Below are 15,557 nucleotides of genomic sequence, written 5' to 3'. Positions count from 1 at the left end.
TAAAGACATTAAATACACTGTTGGAAGAAGGGATTAATTTAACTTGGTTACAGTATAATCAACTTCAACTGAGATGGAGAGAAGATAAAAAAACTGGTTTAATGTTGCATGAAGAAGAATTGGTTAGACAGATAAGAGAGAAAGGCCCAATGCATATCAAGAGGGTTTATAATGTTTTGTTAGAAAGAGACTCAGAAAATGAATTGGTTAAAGATTGTATGATAAAATGGGCACAAAATTTTGCAGAACCAGTTATGATGGAAACGTGGGAAAAAATATGGGTTCAGAATGTTAAATTTATGCAGTCACAGAATTTGAGGGAAAATTTTTATAAAATGTTTTATAGGTGGCATTTAGATCCTAAGAAATTGTCATGCATGTATCCTAATGTTCAACCAAAATGTTGGAGATGTGACTGTTTGGATGCTACATATATGGTGGACTTGCAAGAAAGTGAAGGCTTTCTGGATAAAAATTTATGCAAAATGTCCTCAAGAAAAAACTCCAATTTTCTCCTCAATTGTTTTTATTGGGCATAGTTAAGGGTTTTTCAATGGGGGAAACAAAATTGATATTGTATATGGTGACAGCAGCTAGGTTACTGATTGGTCAATATTGGAAAAGGGATGTTTTGCCTACTTTTGAAGAATGGACTTTGAAGGTTGCCAGTTTTGCAGAAATGGCGAAGATATCAGCATACTTAAAAGACCAGACTCAAGAGACTTATGTATGGGAGTGGAAGAAATGGATAGATTATGTGCAGAATAAATATCAAACTAGGAAGTACCAGATAGCTTTTAGTTGAATGTTGTGTAGAAATGTATAGTGCACAGGGGGGAGAATAGAAGGGCGGTAAAGTATGATATGATATAAAATGATTTGGATCTGGATTTCACCTTGGGGAAGTCATGGGAGGAGGGAGGGTTAGGGAGGGTTAGGGAAGGAAAGGGGGGGGGAATGGGAAAATTTGTATTTGTAAAACTTTTTCAATAAAAAAAAGTTTACTTTATAGTGAAAAAAACAATCTCATAGTCTTTAAATCAGTCCAAGTCTTTGCCAGTTAAATCAGTCCAGTGATACAAAATCTTCTTACCACACAAACAGTAGTTGGTTAGAATAACAAACTCACTCTGGTTCACAAACCACAATGGTAGCAGATCCATCCAATGATGATAGCACAATGGTTAGCAATTCCACACCCTATGGTAGCTTATCATCAACTGAATACGTTACAGTACCTTACTTAAATACGTTCACAACTAATTACAGCATGACTCAGCATTACAATGAATCAGCAGGAAAACTTTAAAGTTCACACAATACATATTCATATTAAAGTCACAGAACACATATATTGCCTGGACAACTTGTTAGGCTCAAACCATATCCTAACACTTCTCACTAATGCTTTCATTCTGACTATCCCTGGGGACCTTCATGCAATGAACCTAGGATTGATTCCCTCAATACCCGGGATATTACAACTCTATCCCCTCATAATAAGCAACCCTTCATTATAGATAGTTCCAGTTGGTGAGTTTTAAATGCCATAAATTCGCTCTCTACTACCTCTGGCCATCCCCTCAACATCCAGTTTAAAATTTGTGCCAAGGTGCTATCTTTAGCTGACAGTCTGGCAATCTCTGCTGCTGTTATAGGGCTGGTCTCTAACTCCTCTATCAGCAGGATGGATGTGGTTGGGACTGGGTCTTCGACGAGGTCTGGCAGTGGGCATCAACTCAGGGCATCTGCGTGATCAATGGTTTTCCCCAACCGATAGACAAGGCGGTATTTATACGCGGCCAGGAAGACAGTCCATCTCATCATTCAGGGAGACAAATAGTTCGGGGTTCATTGTTCACCTGCAAGGAGGCCTAACAATGGATTGTGGTCTGTAATTAGTTCAAATTCACGCCCATAGACATATTCATGGAAACGTTTAATCCAGTGGTGGGATTCAAGTAATTTAACAACCGGTTCTCTGCCCTAATGATTTCTTCCAACAACCAGTTTGCCAAACTGCTCAGAAAGTTAACAACTGGTTCTCCCAAAGTGGTGCAAACTGACTGAATCCCACCACTGGTTTAATCCCTGCCATTGCCGCCAATGCCTCTTTATCCAGTTGGCTGTAATTGTGTTTGGCTTTTGACAGTGTTTTTGAATAAAAAGCTATTGATGCCTCCATTCCGTTTGGACTGCTCCTATCCCAAAAGGGGATGCATCGCAAGTCAGTACTAAAGGCAGAGTCTTACTATATTGCATGAGGGCACTCTTAGAAGTTAATAGTTCTTTTACTGCTGCAAAAGCAGAAACTTCTTTACATCCCCACTTCTATTCTGCAGACTTATCAAGTAATCGATGCAGTGGCTCTGCAACAGTTGCCTTCTGTGGTAAAAAAATGTAGTAAAAGTTCAATAGCCCTAGAAATGCTTGAAGTTCTGTTTTATTTGTCGGGGTGGGGGTGTCCTTAATTGCTTTGATTTTGCCCTTTGTGGGGTGGATGTCTTTCATCAATTAAATATCCCAGAAATTTGACACTAGGTACTGCTATTTGGTATTTTTCCTTCTTTATCTTAAGGCCAGCCTCTTGGAATCTACTGAAAACTCATGTCAATCTTTGTGTTAATTGTTCATTGTTTTCAGCAGCCAAGAGGACATCATCAAAATACAGCACCACACCTGGAATGCCATGTAGGAGGCGCTCCATTAAGCATTGGAAAATTCTTGGGGCCACACTAACCCCAAATTGTAGTCTGTGGCATTTAAAAGCCCTCCCCTCTGTGGTCACAATGGTTTGTGCCTCTGCAGTAGCCTCATCTACTGGTAATTGTTGATACGCTTGCACCAAATCGAGTTTAGCAAAGATTTTTCCTTTTCCAAAGGAGTGCAACAAATGTTGTACTATTGGTACTGGGTAGGTGCTCTGTTGTAGGGCTTTGTTTATTGTTGCCTTATAGTCAGTGCATACACGAACTGACCCATCTGGTTTCACAGGTGTGATGATAGGTGTCTCTCACCTAGTGTGGTCGACCGGCTCCAAAACCCCCTGTGCAATTAATTTGTCTAATTGTTATATAAATTTTTATTTTATTAATATATTCTGTGCATCAATACACAAATGAAATATACAATTCTGCCACCATGGTGTAATATGAGTACACTGTCCATAAATATAAAGTCATTCCTTTATACATATATACTTGCCATCATATATCTATTCTACCCCACCTTTTCTGGACCCAATCATACCATAATTTCCAACTGTTATAAAATTCTGAATCTTTTTTACCATTGATCAATCTAGTTAATCTATCTGATTCCGCACACTCATTAATTTTATATATTATTTTCAAATCCATCGGTAAGTATTGATTTTTCCACTCCTGTGCAAACGCTAATCTTGCTGCAGTAATAATATGAATCAACAAGAACCATATACTTGATTTAACATTCAAAGGTTTTGCCCCCAACAGGAAAATCTCGGGCCTCAATTCCAAATTGATCTGTGTAATTTCCAAAATCCACTGCTGTATTTTTTCCCAATATTTAACTGCCTGCGGGCAGGTCCACCATTGATGAAAGTAAGTTCCATTACTGTAACTGCATTTCCAACAGCAGGAAGATGTCCCGGGAAACATTTTAGTTAGTCTCGCAGGAGGGAGATGCCAATGGTAGACAATTTTATATATGTTTTCTTTATATGAGGAGGCCATGGTTAATTTCATATTTTTCAACCAAATCTGTTCCCATTGCTGGAAGTCAAGGGGATATCCAAAATTTCACCGCCACGCTATCATACAATCCTTCACTACATCCTGTCCTATCTGCAGAGATGATAAATATGCATAACATTTAGATAGTACCCCTTTCCCTCCTTCTAATAAGATCTTATCCAATTCTTGTCTTTTATGATAAATTCCTTCACTATATAAATCTTTTTTTGGGCCAAAGGGGAATAGGAATTCGTCTCAGTTTCAGTCTGATAGGGGTAATGCTAGGGTCTAAATTGAAAGATATAGGGATCCCCGTATACTTGCCCAGGCTTCCATCGAAAATGTCCTCGAATTCCAACTCTAACTCCCCTTGCAATTCATTAGGGTCCTCACCCTGTAGGGAATGTATAATTAGTTCTATGCCGATGTGTTTAAACCATTCTACTCCAAGCAGGCTGGGCTGGTCCTTATCCATGATTGTTAGTGGCAGGTGGCCCTTGAATTCCTTGAATTTGACAGGGAAAAATCCTCTTCCCAGGACTGGGATGTTGTTTCCTTGAAAATCCTTTAGTTTAATTCATTGTGGCTCCAGTTGTTGCCTGGTTATTTCTGGGACTGCCTTCTTTATAGTTGCCCAGGATACTATAGAGATTTAGGATCCACTATCTATCTCCATACTACACCGCTCTTTCCCAATCTGTACTGTGATGTGCATTTTTTTTCTCTATAGGCATCAGAATGCCCTATTATTGTATGTTCATAGTTCTTGTCTCTTTCGGTTCTGTTTCCTTCTCGCCTGTAGTTTGAGTTTGACGCCCCCTTTGTTGTGGGTCACATTTCACGTTGGGAGGCTGCCTATGATTGGAATATGAAGGCAGGCTCGTTCTGCAAGCTTCTGCAATGTGCCCCCTCTTTTTGCACCGTTGGTATATGGTATTCTTAAACCTACACACCGACCTGGGGTGATTCCCTTTGCATCCTGCACACCATGGGGTTCTCTGCTGTGCCTCATTTTGCCTTGGTTTCTCTCTGCTTTGAGTCTATATATACCTTCTTCTTCTTCCTTGCTGCTCTCTTCTTCACCCCCATCTATGTATCTATAGTCAGCCCCCCTGAAGGAATGGATGCTTCCTGACTTGGGGTTATTGGTCACTGGCTTTTCAGAAAGTTCAGCTACCCTCACCTCTTCCGGTACCTCTTTTAAAGGGAGCACTTTCTTAGTTACTAGTTTCCTCTGCAGTCTCAGGTCTCTCATGCCTACAAGCACTCTGTCTAATAGCATTTGATCTATCTTTTCAAATTTGCAACCGGCTGCTATATCCCTCAACTTGGTAACGTATTCATTAATGGTCTCACCTGATTGTTGCTCTCTATGGTAAAATTCGAGTCGGTGGGCAAATGGTGATGCCTTGGGGGAATAATGTTCCTCCAGCATTTCTTGTAGTTCCTTCTATTCCATGGTTTCGATGTTCTTTGGGGCAATTAGGGTTTGGGCAGTCTTGTACAGGCAGTTTATTTATTTATTTATTATTTAAATTTTTATACCGCCCTTCTCCCGAGGGGCTCAGGGCGGTGTACAGCCACAATAAAACACGTATATCCATAAAATTTAAAAACAGTTTAAAACAGTTTAAAAACAGTTTAAAATAATTTGGCCCTATATTAAAAACTAAAACACCCATTAAAATTGGTTCTTAAGCCAGCCCAGCCTGTTGAAACAGTAAAGTCTTAAGTGCACGGCGAAGGGTACGTAGGTCAGGGATCATACAAATCTCTGGGGGCAGTTCATTCCAGAGGGCAGATGCCCCCACAGAGAAGGCTATCCCCCTGGGGGTCGCCAGTCGACATTGTTTGATCGACGGCACCCTGAGGAGTCCCTCTCTGTGAGAGCGTATTGGCCGGTGGGAGGCTATCGGTGGCAGAAGGCGATCTCATAAGTACTCAGGTTCTAAGCCATGGAGCGCTTTAAAGATGGTAACTAGGACCTTGAATCGCACTTGGAAGACCACCAGGAGCCAGTGCAGCTAGCGCAGGAGCGGTGTTACATGGGTGTGCCGTGTCGCTCCCATAATCACCAGCATGGCCGCATTCTGGACCAGTTGGAGCCTCTGAGTGCTCTTCAAGGGGAGCCCCATGTAGAGAGCATTACAGTAGTCCAGACGGGAAGTGACGAGGGCATGAATGACCATGCGCAAGGCATCCCGGTCCAGAAAGAGACGCAACTGGTGAATCAGGCGAACCTGATAAAAAGCCCGCCTGGTCACAGCCATCACATGATCTTCTAAAGACAGCCATGCATCCAGGAGGATGCCCAAGTTGCGAGCCCTCTCTGAGGGGGCCAAGATCTCACCCCCAATAGTCAGCGATGGAGCCAGCTGGCTATACCGGGATGCCGGAAACCACAGCCACTCAGTCTTGGAGGGGTTGAGTCTGAGTCTCAGCTATTGTTGCCACAATAGCTGAGGAACAGGGATCTCTTCCTCTCATTCCCTGTCCCTTGCAGGGCATTAGCTTCCAGGAACATCCTGAATTGTCCCATATATGCCAGTCAGTCATGTTGGTTTGGGTTGAAAGGTTCGGGGGGTGCGTAGAAAGTCATCCTGCTGGCCAGTGTTGGAAAAAAGGCAATCCGGTTGGAGGAAAAAAATATGGTCATCTGCGCCACGTGGTGATCGTCCTTTGTTCTCCTCTATAATCCCACCCTCGTCACTAGTGTTAATGTGGGGTCAGAGTGAGGAGGCAGGATGCAGCATGGTGCAGTAAAATAGTTTATTTCTGCAGTTTAAAAAGCAACAGTAGACACGCTGGCAGCTCCTTTTAAACCCCCGGAGCTGTCCAGTGTTTCAGCCACTCACGTCGGTCCATTCTCCCACCTTGGAGCCTGAGCCAATGAGGGGAAAGTCGTACATCACGACTACTCCCTCATTAATATTCAACAGATACCTCTTCCTCTAAGGTGCAGTATAGACGCAGGGTGTATTGAGAGTTTAGTTCACACATTTTGCATGCAATGCCTCCTTTCTCTGGCTTAATCTCTCCAGACTTCATTCCAAACCCCTAACTGCAGTGTCTAAGTGTAATACCAGAAACTGTCATTCATACTTTAAAAAAAAAAATTCATTTAGACTCAAAATTGTATACACTAATCCAGGGACGGGGGGGGACCTGTTTTTTTCGGACGCTAGACTAGCGTGTATTCATGTGCTTGCAATCCCCTTGCTTGCTGCAAAGCCAGATTGTAGCAAGCAAGGGACTGGAAGCATATGAATGCACGCTAGTCTGGCCATTTCGGAGCCAGTATGCCAAACTCAACAAAAAATTAGGTATCGGTTCTACCGAACTGGTTGTTAAATTATTTGAATCCCACCACTGTATAGAAAAATACGAGTATAGTCAATTAGATAGCTGAGTGGTAGCATGAAAAATAGTAGCAGGAAGTGTCACCCAAAACAATTTCTGAAATGATCAGAAATTTAAAAAAATAGCACAGCATTAAACTTTCAGATCTAATCAGGAAGTGCCAAATGATTTGGTTATACTTGGGAAACATTTGTTTTCAATAGATATAGCATGAACAGCCAATAACTGTATTCAGATGTTTCTGACTTCAAATGTTGCCCATATTTTTAGCAGTAAAGATGTAGATGACCTACAAAACGTTTGGCAGCCAACATTAACTATTAACATGGTGCTGCACAGAACTTTCCCCCTAGTTTTTCAAATGTGCTTTGATGGCATCACATCAGGCTTTATCACTTTGCCTAGCCTTAGGGCTTGTTATTTCCAAAAGACTTGCTAACACTTTTCAGAAAGCAAAATGCTGAAGATCAACAATTTATGGGAAAAGTTTTCATCTGCTAATGTCTTAAGAAATTTGCACTCCATAACACTCTGCTTCACACAGTGCAAGCAGTGTGACTGAACTTTTTTGTCATTAACTTTGAGATCTCCAGTGTTATGCCTCAGATGCCAGAGGATTCTCTCCCTGGTGTCAACCATGATTCCCATCTCAGTTGACTTTTGACATTTTACATTTAAAAAAAAAAACTTTTAAAAACAGTATATATTGCAGATTTATACAGATTTCAACATCAGCTTTATTTCTGAGAATGTCCCAGCTCTCAAATAGGTCCTGTGACAAATATGGGTGAGGGCACCCAGCTCCTTGATTGGAATGGTGTCCATCTGGAAAGAAGGAGGACAAATATTAGTGGAGTTAGGAACATCCTGTGGAGGAAAGCTATAGATTGGAGGGCAGCTTTCTGGTAAATTGGTAACAGATTATGTTCCCTGATAAACATTTGTTCCTGAGTATCTCCAGCAGCAACGTTGGAGATAGTCTTGAGACTCTTTGCAAGAGTATCTCCAACACATTTTCAAAGTTCCACAAGTGGTCATAAGCTTCTGTTTCCCTGCAAACGATGAAACAGAAGCTCATGAAACTGTGTGGCTCACTGCCACACTGCCAGTGTTGGGATGACCTGCCTCCCACTGGTCAGCTGGTCTTTGGGTCTCTGCTGTGCATGCGTGCATGTCCATGCATGCATGGGTGCATGTCCATGCATATGTGCATGCATGTTCATGCACGCAGACATCCATGTGTGTCTGCATATGCACGTAGTGACATTCGCATGTGCACCTTTCAATTTGGGCATCCATGTGCGCTGTTTGGGTACTTGGTGTTTAAAAATTTGCCATCACTGATCTATAATGTATTGCTGCTTTTCCAAATATTTTCTTGTTTGTTATTGCTTTATTGTCTCTTTTGTATTTTATTAAGTAAATAAAGCAAAATGAAACAAAAAACTTTATCAGCCTTCTATTTAAAACAAAATATTTTAATCTCTAATTAAAGATAAAGTTTTCTAGCAATGAGACCACAGTGCTTCCTAGTGTGGCATTCCCCCCCCCATCTCATTCAGAGAGTTGAACAAGGGGTTCAGATGATGATTTTTCACTGTATAAACACCACTGTTTTCCTTTCTCTCTTCCATATTTTCTCACCTGGAATAAATCTGTACAGCAAAAAAGAAAAGGCTGCCTATTATAGGTATTTTAGCAAATGTTCATACGGAAATATGCCAGATGTCAGGTTCTAACATTAGGAAAAAACAGACACATTTCTGGATTTTACTGGCTTCTTCGTTCCCTGCTGGAATGATAGCCAGGGCTGACACCAGATTTCCACCCAGCATTTGTTTCAGTCTCAAAATATATACAATTTCCCCCTCTGTTCTTAGCCAATTCATGCAGGAAAATAGGTGAGTTTTATAATAATCATGTCAAATCCTGAGAGTGAATGACTGATGCTTTACCTATTAATAAGACTTTTCCTTTCTAACAAATTTCATATCAAGGAAGATCAAAAGTATCTTTGTGTATATTAGCTTCACTTTTTATACAGCATAGAGATTGGCTTTAAAGGTAAAAGGAAAGCAACTATATGTCTGTATAGGTTACCAAAATTCAAACACTATTATACCACACCCCCATATCTTCATTTATTCTGCATTGTTGCTTTTTTCTAGCTTAACTCTCCAATAAGCCTAGAATGAGAAGTAAAACTAATTGATTATTAACCAAATCTATAAAGTTGATAGTTAGCTATAGTGGATCAGACCCAAAAAAACAACAAAAAACCTCTACATAATCCAGTTTCTGCTCCTAGAGTAGGTAAAGGAAAAACTTCAACAAATTTCAACAAATTAGTGGCCATAATTATGTTCTGTGATATCAAATTTCATAATTTAGTCATCTACCGTATGCAGTAGCATTTTCCTTTAGACTAGACTAGAGTATTTGTCCTAAATCTCCCAGGGTTAAGTTTCATTGGATGACTAGCTTCTAACAGGATGAATTTGGAAGAAAAAAAAATCTATCATAAATTTGAAATAGAGATTAAACTATTGCAAATAACTCTGGAAGTCTGCAATTATGTTTCTGCTCAATTTGGTGATTTATGGACCACTTAAAGTTCAATAACCCTGCTTTTCCACACATTTTTTTTCCTTAAAAAATGCAAGATATTTAGCTGGTGATCCTGCCAGTTTAAAAAAAGTCATCTCATTAATGATTTCTGCCTAAAAAAATTATTGGTACGTGTTTTTATTCAGAAAGGATTGTATGTAACTATTGTCTTTAAAAACTCAGAATCTCTAAAATGCCTTCAACCTCAAGAAAGAAGGTAAGTATTATATTTACAAAGAGGATGGTATCTGCTGTGCATGGCATCCCAGATGAAGTTACCATCTACTAAGCCAATCAAAATCACATGGCTCCCTTTTGGAAGGGAGCCTTTTGGACTATCCAGGTAAAGCAAAGTCTTCACAACATTGGAGGGCATTTGTTTAGGGTGTGTCATTTTGTTCAGTGTATCCAGATTTCTGTAAAAGAAAGAAAAAAGAATCATGCATTCTATAATATGACTCATGACTATAAATTATGAGCACTGTCTTCTTTGAAGTTACTTAACTTTAAAACAAACTAAAACAAATGATCATGCTCAAAGTATTCTGCTTTGGACACATTATGTGAAGACTGTAGCATTCTGGGGAAGGCTGTTGTGCTGGGAAAATTAGAAGGAAAGAGAAGAAGCAAACCAGCAGCCAGGTGTCAGAATGGAACAGCTTCCACAGCCAACTGACTGTGACCAACTCTCCAGTTCAAATCTAAGGCAAACCATTCAATATCACAGTAATCCAAGTCTATGCCCCAACCACTGGTGCTGAAGAGGATGAAATTGACCGGTTCTATGAAGCCCTACAGCACCTTATAGAATTAACACCAAAAATTATGTCCTTATCATCATGGGGGATTGGAATGCTAAAGTAGGAAGCCAAAAGATAACCGGAATAACAGGCAAGTTTGGCCTTGGAATACTAAATAAAGCAGGGCACAGGCTGATAGAATTCTGTCAAGATAATATGATGGTCATAGCAAACACTCTTTTCCAACAACCCAAGAGACGACTCTACACATGGACATCACCAGATAGTCAACAAAGAAATCAGATTAACTATGTGCTCTGCAGCCAAAGATGGAGAAGCTTTATACAGTCAGTAAAAACAAGACCAGGCTCAGATCATGAGCTTCTCATTGCAAAATTTAGACTTAAATTGAAGAAAGTAGGGGAAAGAACTAGAGCATTCAGGTATGAACTAAATCATATCCCTGGTGAATATATAGTAGAGGTGACAAATAGATTTAAGGAATTAGATCTGATAGACAGAGTGCCTATAGAACTATGGACAGAGGTTCACAACATTGTACAAGAAGTAGCAACTAAAACCATCCCAAAGAAAAAGAAAGGCAAGAAAGCAAAATGGTTGTCTGAGGAAGCTTTGCAAATAGCTGAGGAAAGAAGGGAAGCAAGAGGCAAGGGAGAAAGAGAAAGATACACCCAGTTGAATGCAGGATTCCAGAGAATAGCTAGAAGAGATAAGAATATCTTCTTAAATGAACAGTGCAAATAAATAGAAGAAAACAATAGAATAAGAAGGACCAGAGATCTCTTCAAGAAAATTGGAGATATGAAGACATGCAAAGATGGGCGTGATAAAGGACCAAACTGGCAGGGACCTAACAGAGGCAGAAGAGATTAAGAAGAGGTGGCAAAATTACACAGAAGAACTATACAAGAACGAGTTTAACATCCCTGATAACCACAATGGGGTGGTCACTGAGCTCAAGCCAGACATCCTAGAATGGGAAGTCAAATGGGCCTTAGGAAATATGAGCAACAACAAAGCTAGTGGAGGAGACAGCTTTCCAACTGAGCTATTCAAAAACTTAAAAGATGATGCTGTAAAAGTGCTACACTCAATTTGCCAGCAAATTTGGAAAGTTCAACAGTGGCCACAGGATTGGAAAAGGTCAGTTTACATTCCAATTCCAAAGAAAGGCAATGCCAAAGAATGTTCAAAGTATTGCACCATTGCACTCATTTACATTCTAGTAAGGTTATGCTTAAAATCCTACAAGCTAGGCTCCAGCAGTATGTGGATCGAGAACTACCAGAAGTACAAGCAGGATTTCGAAGAGGCAGAGGAACTAGAGATCAAATTGCCAACATACGCTGGATCATGGAGAAAGATAGGGAGTTCCAGAAAAACATCTACTTCTGCTTCACTGACTATGCTAAAGCTTTTGATTGTGTGGATCACAACAAATTGTGGCAAGTTCTTAAAGAGATTGGAGTACCAGACCATCTTATTTGTTTCTTGAGAAACCTATATGCGAGTCAAGAAGCAACAGTTAGAACTGGACACGGAACCACTGATTAGTTCAAAATTGGGAAAGGAGTCTGGCAAGGCTGTATACTGTTGCCTTGCCTATTTAACTTATATGCAGAGCACATCATGAGAAAGGCAGGGCTAGATGAATCAAAAGTTGGAATTAAGATTGCCGGGAGAAATATCAACAACCTCAGATATGCAGATGATAACACTCTAATGGCAGAAAGTGAAGAGGAACTAAAGAGTCTCTTGATGCGGGTGAAGAAGGAGAGTGCAAAAGTTGGCTTGAAACTCAACATTAAGAAAACTAAGATCATGGCATCCAGCCCTCTCAATTCTTGGCAAATAGATGGGGAAGAAATGGAGGTAGTGACAGATTTTATTTTCCTGGGCTCTAAGATGACCGCAGATGGAGACTGCAGCCAAGAAATTGTGGATCTTACATTCCAGGTTCCTATGGAGAAAAAATCTTTACAGCATTGGATTTTCCTTTCATCACCAGATGCATCCACAGCTGAACGTCCTTTCAGCTTTGGCCCAGTCGCTTCACTCTTTCTGGCACTAGTAGTACTAGCCCTCTGCTGTTCCCCAGTAGCATATTGGACACCTTCCGACCTAAGGGGCTCATCTTCCGGCATCATATCTTTTTTCCTTTTGGTATTGTCCATGTGGTTTTCATGGCAAAGATACTGGAGTGGGTTGCCATTTCTTTCTACAGTGGATGACGTTTTGTCAGTGGCCAACTTGCTGCAGGACAACTCATCATGACCAACTCACTGTCTGACAACTCGCTGTGGGACAATTTAATTCTATTAATTCTATTTAATTATTTAAAATAAATAAAAAATATTTTAGTTTTTGCCATTCACATTTCATTCTGTCCCTCTTTTTGCATCCTTTTTAAAATGATCCTATTCCACTATTTCTTTAATACAGTGGTGAAATCTGAACTGGTTTACTACCCGTTCGCTGGCTGCGCATGTGCGCTGCACGCTAAATGTCCACTGCGTGCATGCATGCACAGTGTGCACCATGCCCCAAATGCAAGGTGCATGCACATGTGCACAATGCACACCAAAAGGAAGCATGGGGTAAGTAAAACAGCTCATGGGGGGGTGATCAGCTGTGGCACGCAATCTTCAGAGCCTTTTCTTAAACTTTTAAAAGCATTTTTTTTCAACCTATTCAGTGAATAGGTTATTAAAAAATGCTTTTAAAAGTAAAAAAAGGCTCTGACGATCGCGTGGCACAGCTGTGATCATCAGAGCCTTTTTAAAAAACTTTTTAAAAGCATTTTTTACCACTGGTTCAGGCGAACTGGACCGAACCGGTAGCATTTCATCGCTGCTTTAATATTAGTATAACTTTTGTCCGGCAGTGAGTTGTCCTGCAGTGAATTGGCTATGGCAAGTTGTCCTGAACTGAGTTGATTTTGGTCAGTTGGCCATGGTGAGTTGGCTGTGGTGAATTGTCATGGACTCCCCCAGGTGGATGGACTCTATTACCATAGTAATGAGAGCACTTTTGCAAGATCTGAAAGAACAGGTTAGGGATTGATCATTATGGAGAAAATCTCTCTGGGCAGTCAGTAGAGTTGACAATAATTTTTTAAAAATTTTTTAAAAACCCTTAAAAAAATTGGAATGGGGGAACTGTCTTGGCGATATCTCTGCCATACAAAGTGTAACACAAGTCTCTTCTGCATTCAATGCATACACATACTTAACCTCTTCTACATATTTACAATTACAATTACAATTACATAACATATTACATATATTGCCTCTTGTTTCAATCTATTCATCCTTGTTCGTATCCATTCCGACTGCCATTGCTTAAGTCTAACCAGTGATAAAATCTATTCCAAATCTCATAGTACTCTGTCTCTTCTTTATTTTTCAGTTCCAGCGTCAGTCTATCACATTCTGCACAGTCAAAGTATGTTTCCACTCTTCCATTGTTGGGCATAAACTATTCTTGCAGATGTTATGATATGCAATATTAAACATGTTAACCCTTTACTTAGATCTTCTTTAATAATTCCTAATAAGACTATTTCAGATTTGAGTTCTAATCTTTGCCCGGTCATTTTTTTTCAACCACCTTTGAATCCTTTGCCAATATTCTTTTGCTTTTTTACATGTCCACTACATGTGGTAGTAGATGCCTGGTATTTGGTCACATTTCCAGCATTTAGGTGATAAATTTTTATACATTTTGGCTAGCCTGGCTGGTGGTAGGTGCTATCTATAGAACATTTTATATAAGTTCTCTTTGTACAATGTGGCCAGAGTTAATTTCCTATTCTTTTCTCACAATTTTTCCAACTTTTCCAATTTGATATTGTTTCCAAAGTTTTTTGCCCATACCACCATCGTCTCTTTAACACACTCTTCCTCCATTTTGTATTCTAGTAAAAATTTATACATTGCTTTGATCATTTTCTCCTCTGTCCCCAATAAAAGTTTATCTAATGCCATTAAATTTCTGTTGATGCCCCATGTTCTCATATCTTTCATATAACTTGGCTGAATTTGTAAGTATGACCACCATTCTAGTTCCAATCCTTGTTCTTTTAGTTGCAGGCTCAATTTTAATCCCCCCTGTTCATCTAATATATCTTTATATGTTACAAGTTTTCCCAGTTTATAAGATTTGGATATACCACTGCTTCTAGGGTGGAGAGCCAGATCGGTATTTCCCTATAATTCTGTTTTTTTATTTTGTTCCATATCCCCAATAGAGCCTGCGTTATATAGTGTCAGAGTTGACAATGATTTGATGTCATTTAATCTGTTAATTAAAAATTTGAAACAATATAACTAATTAGCTCCATCCCAATCTTTTCCTTCTACTTAAAATTTCAAAATACCTTAAGCAGTGGAGGGATCCAAATAATTTAACAACCAGTTCTCTTCCCTAATGACCAGCTGGGTAGATGTGTCAGGGTGTCATGTGATTGAATGGGAGTGGCCAACTTATCATCACTCACATTGAGAGATGCTTCACCTTGCCTGGCCTCTCATGACCGCGGGGATACTGCAATGGTGGTAAAGAGACAAATTAACAAAGTATATAGGGGAATCAGGTTCAAGTCTCTGCCCTCCCAAGCTTGTCAGGATCACAATAAAATTAGTACATGCCACAGATATCTAAATAAACTTCAAGCCTGTGTTGGAAGAAATATCCATCTTGTTCAGTTCCAAGCTGGGAGAAAGACACTGGAAACATGGAGGCTGACTGGAAATATGGTTTAATGATGAAGCAGAACTGCATCTCTCTGAGATGATGTAATGAAGAGGCTTATGTCCTGAAAGGGTGTTGGGCAATTCCTATTGTGTTTTAATGTCTTTGCTCCTGTTTTGGAACTTGAGTGAGGGCTAATCCCATTCTGCCTTTGTTCAGACTTTGCTGCAGGTAATTTTTTCCTATGAATAGAGCTATCTATCTCTTTATTTCTTAAGTGCTGACATCTGCTGTGGGCTATTAAGGAAGGTGGGGGCTGCTTTCTCCCTCTAAGAAAACATGTTTCTCCATTTCTCATCCAGAGAAGTATATTCTTCCTTTTTAATATTTCTCAAAATATTTCATTCTTCTAGGAGAGGGATGG

Source organism: Pantherophis guttatus, chromosome 4 (assembly GCF_059756535.1).
Source record: "Pantherophis guttatus breed Tessera chromosome 4, ASM5975653v1, whole genome shotgun sequence".
Classification (NCBI taxonomy): domain Eukaryota; kingdom Metazoa; phylum Chordata; class Lepidosauria; order Squamata; family Colubridae; genus Pantherophis; species Pantherophis guttatus.
Note: the sequence above shows the minus strand (reverse complement) of the source record.